Here is a 27,006-nt window from a genome sequence, read left to right on the forward strand (position 1 = left end):
TCTTAGAATAATGTAGGATATCATTTATTAGTCCAGATATTCAATAAATATTTTAAAATTTCCTTTCTTACTTTCTAAATACTCCCAGTGAAGTTCAAATGCAGAAAAGAGAGACTGGAGTTGAAGCTTAAAACAGTAAAAAAATGACCCAGCACTCAAGCAAACTGGTGTCAGCAGAAAAAAAAAAATAGTATATGTCAGAAGCTCTGAGATGTTAGGTGCTTTTCCTGTTTGCATTTTGCTTTTGTGTATTTATTAGAAAGGACAAGTATTGATTATAATGATATGGATGAAAATTACCCTTTTAATTTGTGGCATCTACTGTTTGGTGTCATCATTTTTTTTATTCAGTGCTTAGTCAAATCAAAGATACCGTGTTGGAGTTTCTGATTACTTAAAAGGCCGTGGCACGTAGTTAATATAATTACTTTGTAATGCTATTAAAGTCAATAGAGAGGCGCTCATTGCTTGGAGATAATCTGGAAGACGTTACTTGTAGCAGGAGAGACATGCATCATAGGACCACTTTTAGTTCCCCAACTTCCCTCACTGTCTTATCCGCTAACTCCAGTAATCTGGTTTTAACATCTCTTCTTTCTCCCATGTCTGGACCATCACTGCTGATCCGCCCTTTGACTGCCAACGACAATTCCTCCCAGAAATTGGACTTTGAAGCGTCTGCCTCCAAGCAAGTGAGAGGCTTCTTGTCAGCTCATGAGATCAGCCCTCGTTCCTTCAACCCCAGACGTTTCGTGACTTCTTCAAAGATCTTGAACTCGCTGCTTCAAACCAAGCGTCTCAGTGTTTCTCACAGCAGGGTGGACCCCAACCCGTCCGACTTCAAGGCTGGCTTCGGTCCAGCTGGGCACGCACCGGTGCCAGTTAGCATCGGAGATTTTACCCAACAGCAATATCCAAAATCAAAAGCCCATCAAAGCAAACTGTGGAAGGATTTATAGAAAATTATTTTGTGCAGTGACCACAAACTAATGGTCCAAGGCTGCACTGTTTATTTGACAGTAATAGATGAGGTTGGTCGTTGGGATGAGTTGATAGTATCAGTGTCAGCAATGAAACAGGGACATCAGTGCCTCCCCAGGTCTAAGTCTTCATTGTGGAGGCATTTTATACCCCTGCTGCTGCTGCTCCTGCTCTCTCTTTGATCCTCATCCTCTCAGACCAGTCAGCTAGCTTTGTCACTGTCAGCCAGCAAATCCTACTTGACATCCTTGAGATTTGAGAAATGGACTTTCAAAACCAACACATGGGGTCCAGAACCAGAAAACGTATTGCGATTCTGGTGACTTTTTTTATGTATAAATCGATGAAAATATATTAGAGGTCCTCTTTTTCTTAATCTTTCCTTGATGCTGAACTGCTTTTGACACACTGGCAGCGCCGTCTCAGGCCTTCTTAGGCTACGGCCACACTTTTGTACAGCAGATTTGTGTCTTTTGCTTTCTGATGTTTTCAAAGAGAAGCACCAGCAGGATGACAAAATCAACAAAATGGACAAAAAAGCCTTCTTCGTCTGGACAGACAATTTAAAACTCACCTGGCTTAGTCTCAGCTACGCTCCACACACAAATCAACTCAACAAACTGTGTCAAACCCTTTCCCTTTAAAATGCAGAATGAGAATCAGTGATTTCATGTTTTCACAACAACTGAAACCTGCAGCCGTTTTCCCTTTCTTCAGTGTCTCCTTTACTTATTTAGGCTATACTTATTTAGTTTTTAATAGTGTATCTGTGCTCTGCTGCCTATTATTCTTTGATTGGTGTCTATTTTCTGTCAGACAATAATGAAACTCTGCACAAATAAAGCCAAGCAAGATCCAATGTGCAGGAAGTCCTTATTTTTTCAGCATATAAAACCAGGAGCGGGCTCACACTGATGTAGAATTTCTCAAATCCCTCTCTCTCTGCGGAGACACTTTGTTTTATTCATTACGGTTTGATCCTTTTGTTCTCGACAGGTCATAGTTGCCAATCAGTCACTTTCTAAGGTGAAGATTGAGGTACGTTCAGACGTGAGGGTGCGACATGTACAAAGCTCGCGATGTCTCCTCCACGGGAGACGGCCACGCAAGTCCACGCAAAATCGCATTTTACGCCGAGTCCAGGTTCTAAACGTTGATATTCCTCCTTCCTCTTGTCTTCTCTTGTTTTCTCCCCTCCCCGCTCACCCGACGCTCAGCCTCCGTGTTTGAAAATGCAACTGGTGTCCTCTCTCTAAATAGGACGGGGGAGAACGTGATGGCTTCCAGTGGCCTTTGATGGGGACCCTCTCTTTATTCATTCCGCTCTCTCATTTGCCCTCTGGAACAACTTAATTGCATGTGTCGCCAGGGAAAAAATTCCTGATTGGGACTGACTGTGTGTGTATGTGTACGTGTGTGCGTGTGTGTGTGTGTGTGAGAGAGAGAATGTGCATATTCCCTCTGGTGGTGCGCTCCATTTATCTTGCTTATAGACAACAGACTCCTCTGTTTGAGGGAAGGTACGTTGTAGGCCCTGGATGCTTGCAACCAATCAGGAATGTTTGGCATCATTTTCCACCACTTGGTTGAAGGCAGAAAGCTGGCCTTAGATTGTGTGACACTGTCTGGTTTAACACACACACACACACACACACACACATTGTGACACCCAATCTCACAAATGCATCAGCTCCAAGAGATGCACTTTCCCGTCGATGTGATTAAATCGGGATGCTAACGCACTTCATGTTGTTGCAGCGCCCACTCTCTTCTCTCTTTTCATTCCTGTCACACTTTGATCTATTATTTTCTTTCCCCCCTCCTTCCCCTTGCAGCTTTTTATCAGGGAGGGCATCTCTTCCTTTCTGTTTGACCAAATGTGCTTTCACATATGCCGTTCAGATGTAACGTTAATGCATAATGCCTCGGTTCTCTTCCCTGCAAAATTTGTACCACAGTCCTCTCAGTCCACAGTAAATAATCAGGTTCATCAAAGCTTTTTTTTTATTACCAAAATGGATAGACTCACTGCAGAAAAATGTTAACAAATCATTTAGTCTCATATTCAGACTTAAATCTTGTTTTGCTATAAATCAAGTGAGATAAATTTGCCAGTGGAATGAGATCAAGTGCCATTTTCAAGATATTAGTGGGCTATCTATATTTATTCTGCCTTGTTCCAATACATTTATACTTGTTCCCAGAAAAAGTCCTGAAACCAGGGAATCTGCATTGGAATCAAGTGTAATTATCTCACCCCACCGGCTGATCTCTCTTATTTGTACTCAAGAAAAACAAGATTTTACCACTGAATATGAGGCTAAATGACTTGAAACAGTAACTTGTTAGGACGCGGTTTTCTTGAAAGGTTGCTTGTGTTTTTTTCCTGGCTCCTGATCCGTCTTTCTGCAGGCTACAGCGCAGATCTCTATCTTCTCAACAACATAGTCACAGAAGCAAGTGAAAAATATTCCAGGAAAAAAGCCAAAACAAGCACAAGTCATGTCCAGTCATGGGCCTTGGGGTTTGACTCAAGTTTTCTCCGCTGCATCATGGTTCATTTCATGCCATACAGAAATAAGTTACATGAAGAAGTGATAGATGTTGCTTTTAGAACGACTTAAACAGCATCATTATGTTGTTGTTGTTGTTTTTTTTTTTTCCTCACCAGTGCTTGTAGGGTTGTGCCAGATATTGGATCTCATGCCATTATGGCCATTTAAACACATCCCACCTCACTTTCACTGAGTCAAATGGCAAGTGAGTCAATTGAATTAAGGGCAGTTGACTCAGAGCACGTTTTTATTTTCAGCAACAGCCTGGCAGAGTAGTTACGGGGGGGGGGGGGGGGGGGGGGGGGCACACACCCTCTGCCCTGTTGTCCTTTGGCCCACTCACCAACTCCACTGGAGCAGTTGGGAGTTCAAGTGTCTTGCTCAAGGGCATCTCAGTGGTAGCCACTTCTGGAGGGGACAGTGGTAAAAAAAATAAAATTAAAAAAAAAAAAAGGCTACTTGCTTTAAATGATCAGATATCCAGTGACCCATGACAACTGTGGAAAAATGAATAAACCCAACACCCCCTGTGTGCTCATTCGTGACGTGATCAGATGATGGAAAACGCGAAGGGCTTCTTTCGCTGGGCTTCACGGTTTTATATACAGGTCAGCGGGCACGCTCGTCAGAAATATGACACACATATTCAACAGCCCGTCTATATAGACACAGGCATGGGCAAGCATGATGCATGCTGGGTGATGCTCCCACTTGCGCACACCCAGATATGAATCCTCAGGCGAGTTTTCTCTCTGATTTGCTCTCTCTCTCTCTCTCTCTCTCGTGTCCTGAATGAACAACACCGAGAGGCAGGTGAAAAGTAGCTTTGGGCAGAGCAGCGGGACGAGCCATTAGCCCGCTGACAGCGACGCCGCAGCCTCATCCGAGCGCTGTGCTCGTCCGGCGAAACCCGACATGGGTCCCTGTTCCTGACAGCAGGACAGCCTGCCAACAAAAGCTGTGATGGCCGGGAAGGTCGAGGAGGAGAGAGAGCGCAATGACAGAGAGGCCGCAAACAACAACGCAAAGAAAGAAAAGGAGGGGGGAAAAAAAAGCAATAGCGGCTTCAGAGCACACATCGGGTTAGTGATTTGCAAGTTGAATATTAAAGCGGAAATGAAAAACAGAAAGGGGACGGAGGAGGAGAGGCGCTCAGACTTTAAATCATTCTGAAACCGTTTCTAATCTTCTTGAAGTTGTCAAATTCCCCCCTTGTTTGCGACCTGTTTATGGAAATAGCACAAAAAGCATTTTTAAAGGGCATATAAAGCAATGTCTAACCCTCGTTGGCCTCTATTAGCAAGCAGCAGGACAACCATACTTCCACACAAGTTTCAGTCGCCTCTAATTGACACAAACAAAGCCACACTTTCACAGCTGAGAGGAGTAAAGTCAGCTAATTAGAGCAGGGGAAGGGAACTTAGAGAGCCACAATATCGAGTGAAGAGGTAAGATATAATAACACCGCTTTGGTTTTTTTTTTTTGGGTTTTTTTTTGTCTTTCCTAGAGAATAAGGCGTTTTTAGCTGTCGCAGCTGAAATGCCTCGCTTGCTCGCAGCACCATCCTCCATCACTGAGCAGCTGAAAACGCCAGTGGGGGGGATTCTCAGGCCGTGTGGGAGAGTGCAGACCACAAAGTGAGTTCTGAAAGCCAAAGATCTTAAGTGGTGAAGTAATGGTTGAGTCAGTGACTTCGATCAACTGCCCTGTGAACCCCCCCACGGAGATGTGATGGCCATTTTGTCCTGCGGGGGAGCAGAGGTATTGCTTCTTGCCCTTTCAAGCTGTAGGTGTGTACAAGAAGTCAGGTTTTTGCACCTTGTGGGAAAAAAAAAAAAAAAAAAATCATGACGAACAACTTTACACCTCGGACTCGTGCATCGGGTCCTGTGGAGAAGAAGCTCTGGACTGAGAACTCAAACGGTGCTTTTGGTTGCGACGCCAAATAAGAGATAAATCCAACACTGACTAATGAATAGGGAGAGACAGACAACACGCACACACACACATCTGTGTCTAATGTGTGTGTGTGCGATAGGTCATATGCTCTAAAACCAACCCTGGCCCTGTGGTTACATTACCGTTTGCCCCAGTAGTTCACATGCACTGAAAAACAGCTTATTGCAGCACTGTCTGACACACATATCACACACACACACACACACACACACATTCTCTCTAACAATGATGAATGGCCGTGACAGCGCTGGCCTCGGAGAAAGCAGCATGGCTGAAGGATAACTGTTTAACAGCTGGTGTGTTTAGTCTGTAATGCAGCTAATCCAACTTTAGCTGCCATTATCCAGCCAGGATCCAAACACACACACACACACACACACACATACATATACACACTTACGCAACGCAGGATAGCAGAAGCCTTTGCACCGATTAAGTGTTTGGTTGATTCATCCATTTACCCCGAGGAGACAATGTACAGTGAAGACCAAATCCATTGCATAATGGGAACTTATATAAACAAGACCTGAATGCATATTTTCTCCTTCTGCCAGAGGGATAGTAGCCTAGAAAGCCAGAGCTCACATTCAGATGTAGCTTCAACGCTTTTCGACTGGAAACCTGAAACCGAGATGAACGGTTTGCACCAATCAGAACGCGCTGCACCATTGAGTGTTTAGGCGATTAACTGCAAAAAAAAAAAAAAAAAAATCCATCTTAGCATTTCATTTTTTCTCAAATTCAGTCTTGTTTTTCTTGAAGGTGCACTGTGCAAAGCTGAGGGTTGATTGAAGTGGGAGCTGTTCAGACTCAGCTGACAAAAAAAAAAAAAAAATGAAATGAGCACTTCGTTTATCAGTGAGTCAACGATCAGATCCATGTGGACTCAACCGTCAAGTTTTCTGCTTATTCCACCTTTTTTTGTCAGTTCGAATTTTATAGTGTAGCTTTGCAACAGGTGGATATAAACAGAAGAAAGATAAAAATGAATTTTCTTGAACCAAATTTCATTTTCTTGATCCTAGTGGACTGATCTGCTTTGGTATGCCTTGTTTCAACAGATTTATACTTAAATTAAACTTGCTTTGGAAACAAGTGAGATTATCTCCTTCCACTGGCAGATTTTCCCACTTGTTTTAGGAAAACCATGATTTTAAGATTTTAATTTGAGACTAAATGACTTGCTAACATGGAAATCATTTGCAGTGTGATGCTGATGACATTTGGACTAAGAGTTTATAAAGGTAAGATTCTGGAGAAAACACTGATTCTGCTGGTTCCCAAAGCTGTCACAAAAGGATAAAAAGGCAAGCATCATAAAGAAAAGAATATAAATTAAAGCTGAGCATATCTTAAAATCAAGATTTTACCACCAACGATGAAATGACTTGGAGATTTTCTGCAGTGTTGCCCAATATGACACAGAATAGGAGTTTACCTGATGTACAACATGGCAAACATAAATATAGGTTTTTATGGTTTGTACCAAGCAGTGGATGCAACCATATGCGAGCTCGGCCCTGCTCTTAAAGCCCAGTGTGTGATCAGTGTTACCGTAAACACTTTCATGTTGCAAAGTGACATTTAATTTAAATAGCCTTCATAACTCTTTCCAGACTGAATCAGCTGTTCACATCTGTTGATTTTTTTTTTTTCTTTTTCTTGTCTCTCAATCATGACAAGACGAATCACAGAGAAAACACTGCGATCACAACAGCACCTGCCTCCTCCGTGTCGCCGCAGGCAACATCAGAGAAAGTGCCCAGACTCCGACTCAGACGGGGCCAAAGATCACCGAGTCTGGTGGGGACATGTGCATGAATAAGATTACTGAAGATTTGGGTTTTAACATCGCCTTCCTTTAGGGCATTTTCAGAAAGGCGACGTGTCTGTCTCGGTCTGAATCAGAGATTGGGCTTTAAATTTGCCACATTTATGCACTGCTTCGGGTCCGTTTCACACAACAAATTTCCAAGACAGCCATAATTTATCAACCAAAGCCACTTGGGAGCAATGATTTCCTTCTTTGGCTATAATTTCGCAGTGGGAAAGGAGTTCATTCCAGGTAAACCAACAGGGAGCCTTGGTGTTCGATGGGTTTGTGGATCATATTTATGTTTAAGCCATACTCTACAGCTTCCTGATTGCTTCAGATCGCTTTCTTACTCCAAGCAAAACTCTAGATTTGGTCTCGAAATGTGCCAAGAAAGCCTCCTTTCCCCACAAAGTGTCCGCCCAAATGTTCTCAGCTCATTTAACCAGCCCAATTAGGGAGTAAAATGCCTGGGTAGAAAATAACTACCTTAAATGAACCACAGTAGGCATGAAAAGGCCCTTAAAACACGGCATGTTATCCACTTCTGGCACCTTTACCAGCTCCTTTTGAGCTCTAATTATCTTTGTTTGCATTTTGCTTTCCCTTTTTATTATGTACCATTAATTTATTGTTAACTATACCATTCTATTTTCTTGCATACTGTAGTCCACACAGGTTTTTATTCATCCACTGCACAATATATACATTTTTTTCAGTTTCATGCACGCAGTCTGTTCTTTTTGATTTTATTATATTTGTGCAACCATATAAAAAAAATCTAAATATAAACCCTAACTAATCAAAAGTGTTCTTCTTCATTTAAAAAGTGGGCGGAAAATAACAGGAGGTGCATATGATGGAAAATCAAGGATGAACTGTAGAAAATATCCAGCATGACATCCTGTTGCTCGGCGTGACTTCGACATACACAGGCCGCGGAGTTAGAAACATGATGTCACGCCCTCGTCTTCCTCCCTCTGTCTCCGGGCTGAAGTCATAATAAAGATGACCTTTTGTTTTCCCTCTTTCCCTCTCCTCTTGCCAGCGGTGGAGACGAGCTTCGCGAGACAACAATCGCTGCCTTATTTGCTCTGATATATGGCCGTATATGGGCTCCCTGTCTTTCTCTTTCCTCGGCCTGTCGTCGTTCTCTCGCTCTCGCTCAGTTTATCTCGCTGTCTTCCAACACGTTCCTCTAAACACTTTTTTCTTCTTTTTTTTTTAATGTCTTCTAGTGACGCGGCGAGCATCAAGGTGTCGCATCTTCTCTTAACACGCGACAGCAACGATCTCGACAACAGCAGCGATAAATCTGTCTTGCTCTCTGTCTCTGCCTGTCTCTCTCCCATCCTGTGTCACACACCCCCCCACCCCCCAAGTGTGTGAACAGTGGGCCTACTGTACAGCCCGGACCATGAGCAAATAACAAATATCTCACAGTGTTGGGTCAACAGCAGACCGGCTTATTGTATCTCAGGCCGTGTTGATTTATGCAAGAGGCCATTCACGTCACAATGGTTGTCGTTTTGGAAATTTCTCTCCCGAGTTACATTTCAAGCCTCTGATTTACTGCCACGGGTCAACCGAGTGAGGACCCTTTAGGCTCAACTGGCAAAAAATGTGGCATAAGCGCGTATGGTTGAGCGTATGTGATTACCGTCGGACCAATCTTTGATTCAGGACTCTGGGTTACAAAATTAATGCACACACAGTCGCATTAAAAGTAGCAATAAATCACATTTGCTTCTAATCATCGTATGCCGAACATGATGTATATATCTATGAGGAAAGCCTGATATCAAAAGGACAAGATGCTTTTTTTTATTTTATGATCCTGTTACACATAAACTACTCTTACTACCTGGTCAAATGTGGACTCCACTATCCTAAAACCTGTGATATTCCCTGTACAAACAATCCCTAAATATCCCAGATGTCAAACCCAGCACACCCACGATTGCAAAATATTGAAAAAAATATGCCTTTTCTAGTTTGGATAACCTCATAACATTCAACAATATCTGTCTCATGTACAAAGTTTTATGTGTTTTGGCTGCACCTGCACTCAGCTGAGGAAAAAAGGCCAAAAAAAAAAAAGTGTAAATCTGCACTCTCGGTTTGGGAATCTGTGTGCAGCGTTCATAAACCGTGCTCTTGGATTCATAATCCATGCCCCCGGATTGGTAATCCATGCCGACAGATTTGCAATCCATGCACTCAGATGTCTTGGCCAAAAATTTGTAAATTGAGGGCAGCGTTTATAAATCACGCGGGCCCAGTCTTGAAGCTATCTGATATCAGATAGCTCTTTCCGCAGAAGAAGAAAAAAAAGGGCACTTGCATGACCAGCGACAGCCACCAGCAGACAAAGAAATAACCGCCACCTACAGAAATTATAATGGTAATAAACTCTACAAAAAAAAAAACAGGATCACGTGGATTACCTCTTTAAAGTGGCATTGGCACTCACATGTGTTTGCATTGGCACACTGTGCATACACACGTGTGCTTATATGTGCATGCACATTGATCTTGAGGCCATGTGTGGGCGTCTTGCCCTCCAAGTTTATACAGGACTTTGATACATTATCTGTATTTAATCCAAACGTCACATTCAAAGGCACACTTTCCTAATATGGATTATGCGGATTTCTCTGGAGACCATGCGTTTTGCAGCATTCACTATGTGTATACAGCACTTACAGCTCCTTTTGTTCAACTTATTATTGATTTAATACTACTACTACTACTACTAATAATAAAAATAAACAAGGGGGGGATCCCATTTTCCACAATATGAGACCTTTAAGTCCATGTGTTTGAGTGTCTTGCCTTCCAAGATCACACAGGACTTTGATATAAGCCTGGTTATCTGTGTTTACAGTCAGCAGCAGGGAAGAAAACCCGACTCAAATCCTGACTGTAGTTTTCTGCCTTGTGAGTTTTGACTTGAAGATTACGGGTGACATTTGCGAGCTTGAGCGGCGAGCTTGTAAAGATGGAGCTGATAGATGGTACAGCACCTGGATATGTCAAAGCTGAGCACGCCCCAGGATAAAGCCCTCTCTGACAGACCGATGTCAGACCGGTGATGTTCTCTAGCAGAGGAGGAGACCCAGCTGGCTGTCAGCTGACGGGCTGCCGGCCGTGTGTTTAAGCCATCCTGAGCCGGGCTGATTGCCAGACAGACACATGCTCGCATATTAAAACGATAACCAGGCTAATTCACTTTGTGAGCACACACACGATTCATCTCTCTTAGCAGTCTGTCTCTTTTGTGTCTGCACATACTGTAAGTCTGGCTCGCTTTCACTCTCATTCCCCCATCTCGAATACACACACCACACACACACTTACACACACACACACACATAAGTCAGTGGTCAGAGGCTGGCTGGTGTGACATCACAGCATCAGCGGAGCCAAGATGCGAGCGGTGGGAGACAACACGACGAGAGGCACGACTCACATTTAAAATGTCACCGCTGATGAATCAGCTCGCAAGAAAGACTAATCTGCTCCTCTGGGGATGAAGAGAGCAGGAAAGTTTCACAAGAAGAAGAGGAAAGTGAGAGGTAGTGAGGAAGAATCATCGATGGGGGATCAGAAGATACAGACAGACAGAGAGACAGAAAGAGAGAGAGAGAGAGAGAGAGACAGCGGGAAATTTTCAGAGCAGCAACAGAGACGTTATCAGCTTCAGACAGGCTCGGTCTGATGGCTGCCTGTTTGTTATGACTGAAAGCATGAAATTACTCAAGCAAGACCTAAAGGGCACACTGTGAAATTGGAGTGGGGAGATTCCAGCAGACAAGAGGAAAGACAAGTTCAACCAGAGCTTTGAGTATCGCAGCTCACAGTTCAGTACCGCCACAGGTTCACGCTTCACTCCCAGACCTGAGGAAGACATTAGCAGAGGAAGTTTTTTTGCTTTTTGTTTTTTTTTTTGTTTTTTCCTAGAGGGCAGATTCCTCAACTTCTCCTTTGTTATTGACAGAACAAAAAAATGTCTTTTGTTATTACAGCAATAGTGTTTCTACCAAGCTAGCGGTTCAAAAACAGCTGGTCATCTCAATGGTGTAAAATCGATGTAGAATAACCTGTAGAGCGAATGCAAAAACTTTTGGCACACTTTGTCCTCTTTGTTATGTTTAATTAATTATCCTCCATGTTTCCAGGATGCACAGGTTTCACATTTGTCTTGCTGTCTCAGTTCTCAGTTCTGCTGCTACTGATACACTGCCAAAAAAACAAACAAACAAAACCTTCCATCTTAACAGGTCATTTAATCTCATCGTTAGTGTTATAATCTTGTTTTTTTTTTTTTTTTATCTTATCCTATTTTCATAAAGTGTGGCTGTGAGATGACAATCATCCCACTTGTGCAGGTTAACTTGTTTCTTTTATTTATTTATTTATTTATCTATTTATTTATTTATTCATTCATTTATTTATTTTAATGCAGATCAGTCCACTAGTATCAAGAATCTTGAATAGATCTGGAAACAAGATGACTAGCGTTTAAAAAAAAAAAAAAAAAAAACATAAAAAAATTTTAAATAAAAAAAATTACTCGTAATTCCTCGTAATTAAAAAAAAAAAATACTCGTAAAGTTGGTGATTTTTTTCCCATTTCGGTTTGAGTTTACTTACATTACTTACATGTATGCTCACATCTGGCAACTTAATAATGTGAATTTCCTTCGGGATGAATAAAGTATCTGTCTATCTATCTATCTATCTATCTATCTATCTATCTATCTATCTATCTATCTTAATAGAGCATTAGAGAAGCAGAATGTACTTTACTAAAACATATAGAAATACATCTATTTATGTTCATCCTTAAAGTATTAAAACTAGACATACAAACTAAATATCCATACTCACACAGACAAATGCAACCATACATACACTATATTACCAAAAGTATTCGCTCACCTGCCTTTACTCATACTATGAACTGAAGTGCCATCCCATTCCTAACCCATAGAGTTCAATATGATGTCGGTCCACCTTTTGCAGCTATTACAGCTTCAACTCTTCTGGGAAGACTGTCCACAAGGTTGAGGAGAGTGTTTATAGGAATTTTTGACCATTCTTCCAAAAGCGCATTGGTGAGGTCACACACTGATGTTGGTCGAGAAGGCCTGGCTCTCAGTCTCCGCTCTAATTCATCCCAAAGGTGTTCTATCGGGTTCAGGTCAGGACTCTGTGCAGGCCAGTCAAGTTCATCCACACCAGACTCTGTCATCCATGTCTTTATGGACCTTGCTTTGTGCACTGGTGCACAGTCATGTTGGAAGAGGAAGGGGCCCGCTCCAAACTGTTCCCACAAGGTTGGGAGCATGGAATTGTCCAAAATGTTTTGGTATCCTGAAGCATTCAAAGTTCCTTTCACTGGAACTAAGGGGCCAAGCCCAGCTCCTGAAAAACAACCCCACACCATAATTCCTCCTCCACCAAATTTCACAGTCGGCACAATGCAGTCTGAAATGTACCGTTCTCCTGGCAACCTCCAAACCCAGACTCGTCCATCAGATTGCCAGATGGAAAAGCGTGATTCATCACTCCAGAGAACGCGTCTCCACTGCTCTAGAGGCCAGTGGCGGCGTGCTTTACACCATTGCATCCGACGCTTTGCATTGCACTTGGTGATGTGTGGCTTGGCTGCAGCTGCTCGGCCATGGAAACCCATTCCATGAAGCTCTCTGCGTACTGTACTTGGGCTAATCTGAAGGTCACATGAAGTTTGTAGCTCTGTAGCAATTGACTGTGCAGAAAGTCGGCGACCTCTTTGCACTATGCGCTTCAGCATCCGCTGACCCCTCTCCGTCACTTTACGTGGCCTACCACTTCGTGGCTGAGTTGCTGTTGTTCCCAAACGCTTCCATTTTGTTATAATAGAGCTGACAGTTGACTGTGGAATATTTAGGAGCGAGGAAATTTCACGACTGGATTTGTTGCACAGGTGGCATCCTATGACAGTTCCACGCTGGAATTCACTGAGCTCCTGAGAGCGGCCCATTCTTTCACAAATGTCTTGTTTCACAGTCTGCATGCCTGAGTGCTTGATTTTATACACCTGTGGCCAGGCCAAGTGATTAGGACACCTGATTCTGATCATTTGAATGGGTGAGCGAATACTTTTGGTAATATAGTGTACATTGTTACATACAACCAGGCATGCATTTTAAAACAAACACACAAAGAATACTACAACACAAACAAACTGAAAAGAAAAACAAACAAAGAAAAAACCCCAAAGACTTCAGCTATCCATCTTTTTTTTTTTTTTTTTTTTTTTTTTTTTTTTCATTCAAAACTGTTGCTTCTCCATAGTAGTCGTTTTGTATTGTCTGCTCTTGTCTGGGGGAGCAGATCATGGGGTGGATGTTGTGTGTGTGTGATCTTTTCGACCAACAGAATGGCTGCCTCGTCCCGCCTTTGTACCCAGCGGTGCAGTTTTATTCATACGTTCTGATCTTAATATCCAAGTGTTTCAATCACCAGTTTAGTTTGTTTTGTCAGCCCCCATGTGCTCTCTTCTTATTTATATCCCATTCTTCCTTAATGGATTTGATTGCTTCTTTCTACTGCAACTGCCCCATTTCCCCAAGGGGACTATTAAAACTTGATTGGATCCAACTCAGTTAAATTGAATCAAACTGAATCAAAGACAGAGAACAATACAGGCCCTCCAGGATAGATTTACAGACAAATATAACATGCAGTCCCGACCAGTCTGATTTCTGTGGGTATCAGGGGCTGGAAGGCTTTGCTAAGTGCTGAAACAGCGTGTTGACTTCGGCCGTGTCCACAGTAAACCGGATAAATCTGAAAACATCCTTCCATCCATACTGCACCACACTGTTTTCACATCTTCTCTTCTGCTAATGACTATGACTTAAAAGAATGCTGTTTCATTATGTTGCGAAATTGGATTCCCCCCACTTTGATTTACTCCACAGAAGAAAATTGAGGTCGGTTTCTCCATGAGAGCATTAATTTCTCCTGAGTTTGCACCATGAACCACAGGATATCACGACTCAGAAATATATAAGACAGATTTTCTAAGGTTCAACTCCCGTGAAAGGTCAGTGAAAGCGGCAGCCTCCTGCACTGGTGGATGCCTGACAGAGAAAACCCTGAATAAAACTTGTTAGAAAGCACAGCCTTCAACAGTTTCTGGATGGACAGTCTCCATATGTATTTGACTGTCCCGTGAGTTTCCTGTTTTCGAAAAGGAAATTTACAATGGACTGTAGGATTGTTGAAGGCCAGCAAGAGGCCGTAGTGAAGTTAGTGAATTTTGATGTTTTCTCTTAACTTAAGTTACTGTTAGCAGTGTGGTTGTGGTTACTTAACACCACTGGTTAGTGAATTTCACTCTTCAGAGATGCCAGCTGCTGTATTATTTTCATAAAGCTCCTGTTTCTCCATCCACATGGACAAGCCAAGCTGGTGTTTTCAGATTTACACACCTTGGGGTCCGTTTCTGAAAAGCTCCACTTTTGTTGGGGGTGGGGGGACATGGTGGCTTAGAGCAGCCCGCTCTCATTCCCAGGGCATCAAATACCGCAGCTTGGTCATGCCCCTTTTGCATCTGATACTGACACCAAAGGCACCCTTCAGCAATACTGACACAAATGGCACTCAGTTGAAGCCAAAGACAGATTGAGACGTGAGGTATGGTGACTTAGTATAAAGAGGCAGAAAGATGCAGAGAGGTGGTCGGGGCTGATGGTGGGCATATAAGCCAAATGGACCTTCATGCACAAGTTTGATTCTGTTTTATTGCCTTGACCTAACCTTTTCCTAACCATAACCATGTGGTTTTGTTGCCTAAACCTAACCATGTGACATTGACATGTGATAAAAGTGAGAAAACCCGATGTTTCCCATCCTGACATGGACGGGTGCCTTTGGCGTCTGTATCAGAAACGAAAAGGGTGTGACCAAGCTGCAGTATTGGATGACTTGGGTAAGGGCTAGGGTTAGGGTTAGGGTAAGAGAATGTGTTGGGACGGCGGGGCCAAACCAGAGAAAAAACAATGTGTTTTCAAATTTACCCGGCTTAGTGTGGACATGTCCATAAAATGCCCAAGAGTCCAAACATTAGGGGTGCTACTTGGTGCCGAAAATGTCCACCGCTGAAGTAAACAACAGGTGCTTTAAAGAATAGGTGCTACAAGAAAACCAAAGTGGCTCTGAGACACAAAAGTTAAAATGTAAACGTCTTTACCTCACACGAGGACTTTGAATGAAGTACAGGCTTTCAAATCAAGGCTTTGAACTTTACTTATCACAGCCTCAGTCCCTCTTTAATTTTTAAAACGTAAGTATTGCCTGGTCTTGCCCAGTTCCCTCTTATCAGCCTCACTATTGTCTGCAGGTTGGGAGTCTAATTGCTGCTGAGTGCTGCTGGTTATGGGCACTGGCACTGCCTCAATGCATCACTTCACAGACTCACTGCTCTCATCGTGCGGCTGGTGGACAGCAGCCATGTAATTGCTATTGTAGCAAGCACAAATGCATTCATGCGTATTTATCACACACACACACACAGCTAACTTTACAAGTACTATGCACTAACACTGGTCTGGCCAGCACCACTAAACACTGATGAAAGTGCAGCTTGTTATGCATTTTGTCTATCAAGTTAGTAACCAATGCAACTGAACCATTCATCAAAATATTATCATCAAAATATTGCATCTGGCCATACATTTGCAAGTGCAAGTGCAATACTGAAATGGCAGGAGCTTATCTTTTTAATAAAGGCTAGAAGTGTGAGAAAATATCATTAACAATGAAGTGTTCTGCTACAAAGATGCCCTGACTTAGAAATTATATTCTCATATTCTCCAGGCATAAGAAAACACTGTTTGATGCAGAGTAGACCCTTGCAAAAATCACATCATCATCACCATCATTATTCATTTTTTCCAGTGAAAATGACAAATATGACTCAACAACTTGCATTCCTACTTAAATCGTGGATGATGTTGCAATTGCAATGTCTGCCGAATTTTTTTTTTTTTTTTTTTGATATTGTTCCAGCCTAGCAACAACCTCTTACTTTGACACTTCTTTCAGCTGCCTCACTTAACAAAGCACATCTTTTTAGTTAGTTAGGCGTCACTTAACGATGTAATTACACGTCTTTTTCAGTCTAACATCAGAGGCTTGCGTGAGTGTTAGACCTTTACATCTGTCAGAACAGTTTGCGTCACACCATCATTTTGAAGTGCGGCTTGGATGTTGATAGTCCCCCCCCCCTCGAGCTTTCAGCTTATTTCCTTACTTCTGACAGGAGCAACTATGTGACTCACAGTGTACCTCACAAACCACACACACACACACACACACACGCACACACACTGACTCAAACACCATTTCCCAAGGTGGCCTCTGCCTCTGTCAGTGCGGCAGCCAGTCTCTAATAAGCCATCACAGCTGCAGCTCTAGACTGGTGTCTCGGGAGAGCGAAGCCCGCAATTATCAGGAGCGCCTCAACACACCGCCGAGTAGCAAAGTTAGACGTGAGCACACTGGACCTGAGAAGCCAGCCCTGGATCCACCACCGCCCACCACTTCACCACAGACAGACCTGTCACCGCGCTTGTGTTTGTCCAGCGTTGCCTTAAACCTGCGCTGCATGTTTACAAAGCGCTGACTGTCTTAGGTAGGGTGGGAGCGTTTAAGATAAGCCGGATAGCTTAGCTGCAAATGCAAACATTGCCCACCTGGGAGGACGGAGATTTCGAGGCAGACTGTGTTTGGTAAAAGCACATGTGGCACCATTTTATTCCAGTGCATTTAACTGTGTGTGGGGAAGTGCTGACCTATTCAAAAGAGCAATAGTACTGTGTAATGCAACACAGTAACTATGTAAATACCTCCTAAAATGATCCACAAGGAGTAATAATACCTCAAAAATCCATGCTGTGCAAATACTATAACATATCACCACTTTTATTATAACATTTATCATCTTAAAAAAAATACTGGCAATATTGGTCACTCAGCAGCATTTATATCACTGTCCTTTTTGCTACATTGAGTTTGTACATTTGCAGTTGTGCTACAGTATATTGTAACACCTAAGTCCATTATGCATAGGGAGATTTTCATTACATGCTAAAATAGAATTTCTGTGATTTTGGTAACAGGGTTGCTTGCTTGTTAGTGACTCTCTTCATACCAAAAGCATTACTGGTTTGATTCCAGCAGCAACATAAAGAGTCAAAACACAGAACCTGCACAAAATGCTTAAAGGCCTGCAAAGTGAATCTAAATGTGTACTCAGAGTGCTTTTCTTTTAGTCGAATCACAGGTTGCTACCGTGGAATAAAGCAACAGCAGACCAAAGTTTTACTGCATGTGGATTTTCAATATTTCTGAAAGGCTTTTACACATTATGCAGTAGAGAGTGGAGAGGAAAAAAGAAGGACGTGGACTGAGTGGCTATGTAAGCAAGATGCAACCCCACAGACACGTCAATAACAGCTGCGATACAATATATTCAGAATTTAAGGGGCATGAATGCTTTTAAAGAAGATCAAACAGCTACGCCTTAAAGAAGAAGACGTTGATTCACTTTTTTCTACAGGATCTGACTCGCTACATTGGTGGTGATGAAAAAAAAAAAAGGCACAGAGGAAGAAAACAACAGGCGTAGTTACGTCTCCATTTGGTTGCATTCATGGCTTTGTTAATGCTGGCTCATGATGCAGAAAACATCCATGTATGTTGCAAGACTGTTTTCAGTTTCCTGGAATGATTATAATGAAGGCATCAAGAAAATCTGATATGGAAAGCTTCTTGTTTCATACAAATAGTAAATATTGCTCTCGTGCGAAGCTATCAAACATTGTTTGTAAGCTAACCTAGTGATGTTCAGTGTCCAGATGTCCCTTGCAGTGTGACCAACCTGCAAGACTGCAGGCTCGTGAGGCTGCAGGAATCATGCACCATGACATCAGCAAACAGCGACAGCGGGTTTATGTTTAACAACCCGGCCGGTCTGTGGTTCTTTATACCAAAGCGCCACAAGAGGATGAGAGAGACAAATATTCTGATGTTAGAGAGTCCAGCTTTCTCTGGACGGAGCTCCTCACTGAACTTTAGGAGGCAGTTTGCACTTTAAGCTTAACTTTTGATTCGTCACCTCCTCTGGGCAGCGGAGTTCCTGCAAGTCGCCGTTTCAGACACCAGAATTTAATTTGGGAAAAGCGCATGAATCTGTGGTGTCTCAGGTCGCGGCGATGGGATGCTTTCCTCTCTTGCAGGCCTGCTTTACATTTTAGACTGTTATTACTGGTGTGTTTTTTCCCATAAAAATCTTACTGAGTGCCTTAAACATGTTTCATGATGGAAGTGTATGAGGACACATCCCACCAAACCCAAGGAAACCTGAATGGAAGGCACATGACCGAGTCTCACTAAATCAGGGCAGAACATCTGTATGTAGACTTACGTAATGAAACATCTGCTTCTGGCTCATCTTCTACCTGACTGAGCAGGGTTTACCTTGGTGGCTGCAGTACATTTGCTCAAATTTAGAGTCACTTTATAATTGATGCAAACCTGACAACACAGTTAACGTGAAACACTGAGCTGATGCATTGAAGTTGACACACAAACAAATGCAGTGGAGCTGAATTGGGCTTTGTGCAGTGTGTGAAACGCAAACTGCCTTCTGTTTGGTGCACTCATGACCATATGTATGCATGAGTGTGTGTGTGTCTGCTTGGTGTGTAGCACTGGTGCCAGGGCTATTGCTGCTGAATATGGAAGCGTCTATCTTCAAATTACCATGGCTGAGTGGGGCTGTTAGATGAATCAGAGACCCAATAGTAAGCTGCTCATGTAAACAGTGTTATTGTGCCAGAGTTGCAGCTTGGCCAGACAATAGCTGATTACTGCTATAGACTCAAAATTACAGTAACCACCATCCTCAGTGGCATTAAAAGCACTGTTTTAGCTGTTGCATTTGTCTTCTTTGCTGACTAACTGTATCATTATCACATGAGTCAGGTGCGCGGGGTATATGCAGCGTTCAGAAAACCAAAGTTGAGACTCATTAAGAGCTTTTTAATCTTATCTGGAGTTTAATTTAAGAACAGTGTCAATACCAAAATAAAGAAACACTGCTGGGAAACACAAGGCTATTTGTGAGTGGTGACAGCTCGTGAAAATCCAGGAACTACAAATGGGCTGATAAGAAGAAAGGAGAACAGGAAATTAAATGTTTAGGGACATGATGTCCGACGTATTTGTCATATTGTATTAACCCCGGCGCGTATTGATCTAAGAGTCAACACACATGTGGGTGAAACGTACTGTGACCGCCTCAAATTACAGTAATGTGATACAACAAGGGGAAGTGAAACTAATGTTGCTGCCAGTCTCAATTTGGCTTACTCTCCAACTTTGTATATACACACACACACACATCATGTAAAGAATCTGTCACTGCAATTACCAACATTTATGGCTGTATCAAAATTACACTTAATTAAACATGGCGTCTATTTGTTGTGCATCATGCATTTAAAGACTTTGAAGGAATTAAATATAGATTATTTAAGACCATAGGTAAAGTAGCATCTTTCGAGGTCATATTTACTGAACCTTTGTTTGACATGCAAAACTCTCTGCAAGGGTGAGGTCTGTTACACTCATGTTACTCTTACCAGAAATGTAATCCTTTGTGTCATGACAAGGATATGGAAACAGTAACCAGTTTTTGTGCAAACAGAGTGCACACACAGACATACAGATACACACACGTGCTTGCACAACACACATACTGTAGATATGGTGGGTAAACGAGTCGAGCCCAGCAACACACACCATAGAGAATGTGTCAGTTCACTCACTAAATGGTAGATAATACACATGCTGCTGAGCAGGCATGGACACACACACACACACACACTTCATTACACTCAGGTCCAGATAGGTAAACAGTGCTGTATGCAGAGTGGTAGTGGGCCGAGTGCAGTACGTTTGAAGGGCCCTTCTTACCTCGCTACTGTGTCAGTTGTGTCAGTTTACACCTGAGTACTAAACACTCATCAGGGAGAGAGAGAGAGAGAGAGAGAGAGAGAGAGAGAGAGAGAGAGAGAGGAGGTGAGGGGGTTCAGACAGCCTCAGCTTGTCCTTACAACAGTCATGAATAGCTGCAAATGACAAAGCTTTTCAAACGCAGAAGAGAAGAAAGAGAGCAATAATGCAGCCTTGTCTGTCTGCAGCTCCACCTGTTGTACTTACCTCATGTTGTTACATCTGATGTAACGGTAAATGAAAAGGTGGCTGAACTACCAGTCAGTGATCACCCTAAGGCAAATAACAATATAAACATAGACAGGAATACTACATAAATTTCAGATAAACCTTAAAGGCTATAATTTACATCAGATTGGTCCCACTTACTATGACACAATCTGAATTTCTAATAACAAAGATTCCCATCGGCCTTAAAAGATGATGACGTCGGTCATGCAAATGAAAAGGCGGGCATCGCGAATTTAGTTAAGTAAGTTCACCCTCCATTACATCCCTGCTCGGTTCCTGTTTCATCTCCCCAAATACATTTCATTATGCATGTGGGGAGAACGGCCTCACCCCGTCAACAAGGGATGAAAGCCTCAAACTTAAAACCTCAAACTTTTCAAGCCAAAAATAGACTAGAATAACAAGTGAGCGCAGCCCAGCTGGACCCCAGAGGACCTCAGCCTCGCTCAGTCAAAGTAATGAACTAATGGGGAATCCTGATGAGGAGTAAAGAACAAAGTTCACCTCCAAAGCAAAGCTTAACCCTCACATCACAGACATTCACGTCTCTCCCTAGGACATCCGCCGTCAACTCCTGACCCCCCGGCTCTTGCTGTGAGTCTATGCTCTCATTTTAATGAAATATATGAATGAGTAAGGGTCAGCGAGATTACTTACAGGAGTGCAGAGGTCATCCACACAGGGGACGGGGAGAGAGGGGGAGCAGAATCCTGGCTTTCTGCTCAGGTCTTCCCTCGCTTTACCAGTCAGTCAGACGGGGGTAAATCCACAAGATGCGGCCACCTCTGTTAGTGTGATGAGCAGGCGGCTCAGCGGGGAGACAGACGGCTGACTACAGTGGCGAGAAAATGGACAAACCTGTGACAGCTCTACCCTCAGCCCTCCCTCGGTCCTCCTCCGTCCAGATCTCACACACGCACACACACTCACACACACACACTCACACACACACTAAGATAAAGAGACAGACACAGAGACAGAGTGTGGGGGGGGGGGAAGCACAGGAGAGGAGAAAGTGCTGCACAGAAGGGTTTTATAATCAGCCTGCGTCTCCTCTCCCCGCCCCCCCACCCCCTTCTCTGCCTAATGCCCGCCCGTGTTGGTATGGCAACGGCCAATGACAGCTCGGCATGGCACAAGCCTCCTCCCCTCCCTCTTCCTCAGCTGGCCTCTGGTGTTGACATGAGCTGTGTGACCGTGTGTGTGTGTGTGTGTGACCATGTGAGTGTGTGTGTGTGCATGTAACCGTGTGTGTGCATGTATACATGAATATGCATGCATGTGTGAAAGAATGCACATCCTTCTGTATATGTGTGTTCATGTATATGTGATTGCAAGCATATGTATGTATGTGTATAAGTGTATGTATGTGAATAAATGTGTGTGTGTGTGTGTGTACTACATGTGTTTATGTGTGCAAGAGAGAAAGACACAGAGAGAGAGAGAGAGAGAGAGAGAGAGTGTTTGTGTGTGTGTGTGTGTGTGTGTCTTGTGCCAAGCGTGTCATCAATTAGTCAAGCATTATTTTTGTTCCATCAGCTGCATATTTACACCTTGTCTGACACCAGTGAGCTTGTTGGTGTGCTCCAGTCCTGCTAATGGGATGACTCACATTAGGGACAAATGGCTGCTCACATAATGTCACATTTACAGGTGAGCTGGAGCAACAGTGTTGGACATGCAGCTATTTTATGGCCCACAAAACTCTGCTTGGCGCTCTTGGTGTAAAAATCCATCTTGAAGGTGCCCCATGGAGTAGATCTTTACAACATTCAGTGTGGGACGTTATAATAACCATCACAAACAAAGAGGACCTGTGCTGAGAAAATTAGGTGGGCAATTGGTGGGCAATCAGTATTTTCTTTATGGCACAAAAACAGGAACAGGGCGGTTAAAGCTTTCAGAGTTTCGGGCAACATTGAATAGTGGAAGGAATGAAAAGGTAATGGAAAATTTTGTTTCAGTTCATTTTGTTCCAGAAAAGCCAAAAATAAACTATGAAAGGGAAAATAGCAAAGGCACAGGGTTTTTTTTTTTTTTTTGAGTGTGGTCTTTTTGAGAAACACCAGCAACGTTATGGTCTCATTTGTTTACAGTAATCATACAACAAAAGCATCATGAATTTTGCCAGGATATATTGATGTTTAGAATCCAACACACAGCACCTGTGGTTACCTGCCTGTTCCTTGTTGGATTTTGCTCTATGTTTGTCGCTGCTCTGGTGTCTCTGCCCTGCACTTCCCAGAGATCACCTGTCAGTCATGCATTATGGACGGGACTGTGACCTTGCATTTTCTGATTTCTGGAAGTTTTTGTGTTCACAACTGAGAGTGTTAATGGTGATGATAGATCTGGAAAAAAAAACAAAAAAACAACTGTGGCATGTGTTGTTGCATAGTCGGATACTTTCTGAGGATTGGTACAAATGCATTTTCAAATTTGGAGCAATCTTCCATGATGAGGAATCAATGAATTGAAGAGACAGAGGGATGGAAATCAACAACAGTCACAGTTTACAGTACTGATCATGACCCGGTCATCGTTCTCAGTTGTAGTCTATAACCTACGGGTCATTCCATGTCATTTCACCAAATTTTCAGGACATCCCACGCACTTGGGTCTCAAAAAATTCTGAAAAATTGGATACATAAGGAACAACTGGTGAATTTTTCAGAATTTTTTGAGACCCAAGTGCGTGGGCCATTGGTGAAATGACCCCTACTAAAACTGATCCATTTTCTTGTCACATGCTTCCTCTGTGAGCTCAGACAGGCTCGTTCTATCCAGCACATATGATTTTTTTTCAAAGCTGTAGATGATCGGATGACAATTGTTGTTGGAAAAAAACAAAAAATACATTTTAGTGAGCAGACAAATCCATCCATCCGTTTTCTGCTGCTTATCTGGGACCAGCTCACGGTGGTAGTAGGCTGAGAAGGTCAGCCAAGACAGCCCTTTCCGATGCCATATCCACCAACTCCAGCTGGGATACATAATCCCTCCAGCGTGTCCTAAGTCTGCCACGAGGTCTCCTCTGGTTGGTCGTGCCCAGAACACTTCCACAGGGAGGCGACCAGGAGGCGTCCTAACAAGATGCCTGAACCACCTCAGCTGGCTCCTTTCAGTGTGCAGGAGCAGCAGCTCTACTCCAAGCTGCTCGCAGATGTATGAACTCCTCACCCTCTCCACCCGAACCGCCCTATGGAGGAAACTCATTTCCGACACTTCTGCCATTTCCACAGTCTCATATGTTTGGTCACTACCCAGAGCTTGTGACCATTAGATGAGGATTGGAACAAAGATTGGCCAGTAAATTGAAAGCTTTGCCCTCTCAATTGCTTCTTCACCATTATGGTCGGGTACAGCGACCAAACGACTGCCGCTGCCGCCCTGATCCGCCTGTCAATCTCCCACTCCATTATACCTGCGAGGCGATAACTCACTCCCAACTTGGAGGAGGCAAACCAATGTTTTCAGACAGAGAACCGGACTTTGAGGTGCTTCATCCTGACCGCTTCACGCTGGGCTACAAACCATCCCAGAGCGTGCTTCTGGTAATGGCTTGATGAGCCTAAGAGAACCACATCATCTTTCAAGTGACCATTTATTTATTTATTTTTTTATTTTATTTTATTTATTTATTTTTTTATTTATTTTTAATGATGATCTCTCAAATTCAAGTGACCATTTATTTATTCTTTTTTTTTTTTTTTTTTTTTTTTTTTCCCTATGTCATGCGTGTTTATATTTTTTGTTGTGTGTGCTCCCTTTGTTGCGGAACTAATTGCCCCATTGGGGACAAATAAAGATATATATTGATATTGATATATTGATCTAAAAAGAGCAAGGACACAGCACAGTTATGAGGTCACCGTACCGGACACCCTCCACACCCCGACTATGCATTAAAATCCTGTTCAAGAAAATCACGAGCAGAACTGTGCCTCTAATTCTTGAGCAGGCTAGTCATTCTCCCTCTCTCCCTCACGTCCCACCTGACATATCCTACCATTCAGTTAGCGGTTTTATGCAAACTACCCTCCAGCAACACGAGTGCAAACACTGTCAGCATGTGCAACCCCAGTGGGAATTGAACCCCAAACCCTGAAAAATCCCACAGTCAATTCACAAAGCGACTGGGGCAGCCTCCGCTCTTCTTCATTTCTCTTTGTCTCTGATACAGACACACAAAAACCACACACACACACACACACACACACACATACACACACAAACCTCTCGCTCTAGGGAAAAGTAAAAAAAAAAAAAAAAAAAAAAAAAAGCCATTTTGGTGGTGGTTGAATCAACACCTATCACAGTCCATTAGTCTGCATTTCAAATAGATTTGGTTACATAAAAAGGAGTGTGTGTTTGCAGGAGTGATGACTAATGGCATCTGTAACCTGAGAGCATGACCCTCCTTTGGTTTCATACACACCCCACATACACTCGCACACCATGTCTATCCATGCTATATGCTCACTGGAGCTGTGCACTAACCACTGTGCTGAAACAGAGAGATGAATCCATGGGTTTTAGCTGCGCCTCATGGAAGATCGGATCACCATCTGACCTGGAGGAGACGTCTCACCATCCAGACCTAAGGATGCTTTCACACCTGACACATTTCCCAGTTTGGGATCAATAAAGTAAAATGGGAATTTCCCAGTTTGGGATCGATAAAGTAAATCTATCTATCTATATCTATCTATTTAGTTTTGATGAATTGATACATTTGTCTCTTTTTCTATGCATGTGAACTTATTATTCAAATTTGGGTGCTGACCAAATCGGCAGTGAGACCCAAATCGAGAGGTGGTCTGAGGTCTCATGTGCATTTCAGTTCGCCACTTCAGCTTCATTCAAAGTGTCTCTGAAATGTCACATTCTGTCAGCAAACATATCCAAATATCAGATCAGATGTGCGAGTGCCTCTGTCGCTGCAATCAGCACTGTAGTGACAGAAAAGTTACATTTCAAAGCAGCTTATCTTGTAGCTAAATGTCTACACACTCACCACATTTTCAAACTGAAGGTCAGCAACAAAATAATCCACGTAATCCAACAGGAGCCTTGTACCTCTTTCAGCTCACTGTTTAAGCTAATAGCTAATGATTGTTTCCAAGTTCAAGTGAGTGCAGGACAGTGAGGGAGAGAGAGGACAGACCACAGGAGGAGCAAATACTGAGCTTTTTATTCTTTCAAAAAGTCTGTCAGGATATTAATGTCAGAAATAGTTCATATTTTACTGATATTTTGAGTTTGTCTCTAGATAGATATATATTTTTGCATTTTAAGTTGCATTATTTTGTGGCATAGTTTCATTTCATTTTCTTATTTGATCTAAAAGGGACAGTGTACAGCTCAAACATATACTGTATGTCACTATTTGATGCCATATCTTGCTTTGTTTTTTGTTGACACTACAATAAATATGTTTTTTGAAGAATAGTTTGATGTAGTTGGATTATTCAAGGTATTTCCTCTAGTTTTAGAGCTTATTTTGAGTTTCTAGTGCTTGCAAAGCTACTTTGACGGACTGTAGTGGAAATAGAACAGTGAGCAAAGAAATTTGGTTGGAGGATTATTGCTTTTAATAGCATCATTTAAAACATATGAACATGCTGAGGGCTCAACACTGTACGTCAAGTTTCAAAGGAGCGTAAGAGAGAAAGAGGGAGGTACAGTCGTGCCAGACAGCAATTTTTTCATGCCCCCCCCAACAATTACTCTCTGAAATTTTGCTGTTTATTGTCCCCCCCCAATAATGAAATGGGATTTTCACCCCTGCTTGTGAGAATGAGATGTATCCCTCATTCCCATCCTTTTTTCCACCCATTTTTTTTTTTTTTTTTTTTTTTTTTTTGTCTTAACTTTTGGTTTGGTTGGTGCACAGCCATCTACGGGAACCTGGAAGAACTAGCTTTGTTTGTCTGCAATGAGAGTTTTAGCTCTCAGCGCCCTCTAGTGGTCTAAAATCACTTAGTGCAGCTTTAAGTTTGCATCGTTTTCACTAACGTAAGTAATTCAGACAGATAGCGTAGTTATCTTTCTGAATGCCACCTTCCTCGGAATAATTATTGAGCCAGTTTTCATCTTCCTGCAAACCACTTTTTGGTCCTGATCCAGTCATATAAGCTGCTCTATTGTACATCAACAGGTAGCCCATCTGTTAGATGTGTGTTGCTCTGAATTGAGAACAGGAGGGGGGAAATAAGGCAACAGTGAACCCTTGGATAATTCTGAGAAGATTAATTGGCTTGCTTCAGAATTAAGGGAAATCCCCTTGGATTTTCCTGGCTGCTTCCTACACACAATTTTTTTTCCCTCATTGTTTTCTCTCCTCTCCTCTCCGCCTCTCTTCCCTTTCCTCCCCTCCTCTTCCCTTC

The 27,006-nt window shown here is 42.7% G+C and overlaps 1 protein-coding gene across 1 annotated transcript in view; it reads right to left on the reverse strand.

The window, feature by feature from the left end:
- cdk18 (cyclin dependent kinase 18) overlaps positions 1 to 21,490 on the reverse strand; it is a 55,557-nt gene extending 34,067 nt beyond the window's left edge. The window contains exon 1 of the mRNA XM_030052296.1: positions 21,275 to 21,490. The gene's annotated coding sequence lies outside the window, so the exon portion shown is untranslated. The remainder of the gene's footprint in view (positions 1 to 21,274) is intronic.
- Positions 21,491 to 27,006: the final 5,516 nt, after the last annotated feature.

This window comes from Myripristis murdjan, chromosome 5 (genome assembly GCF_902150065.1).
Source record: "Myripristis murdjan chromosome 5, fMyrMur1.1, whole genome shotgun sequence".
Lineage (NCBI taxonomy): Eukaryota > Metazoa > Chordata > Actinopteri > Holocentriformes > Holocentridae > Myripristis > Myripristis murdjan.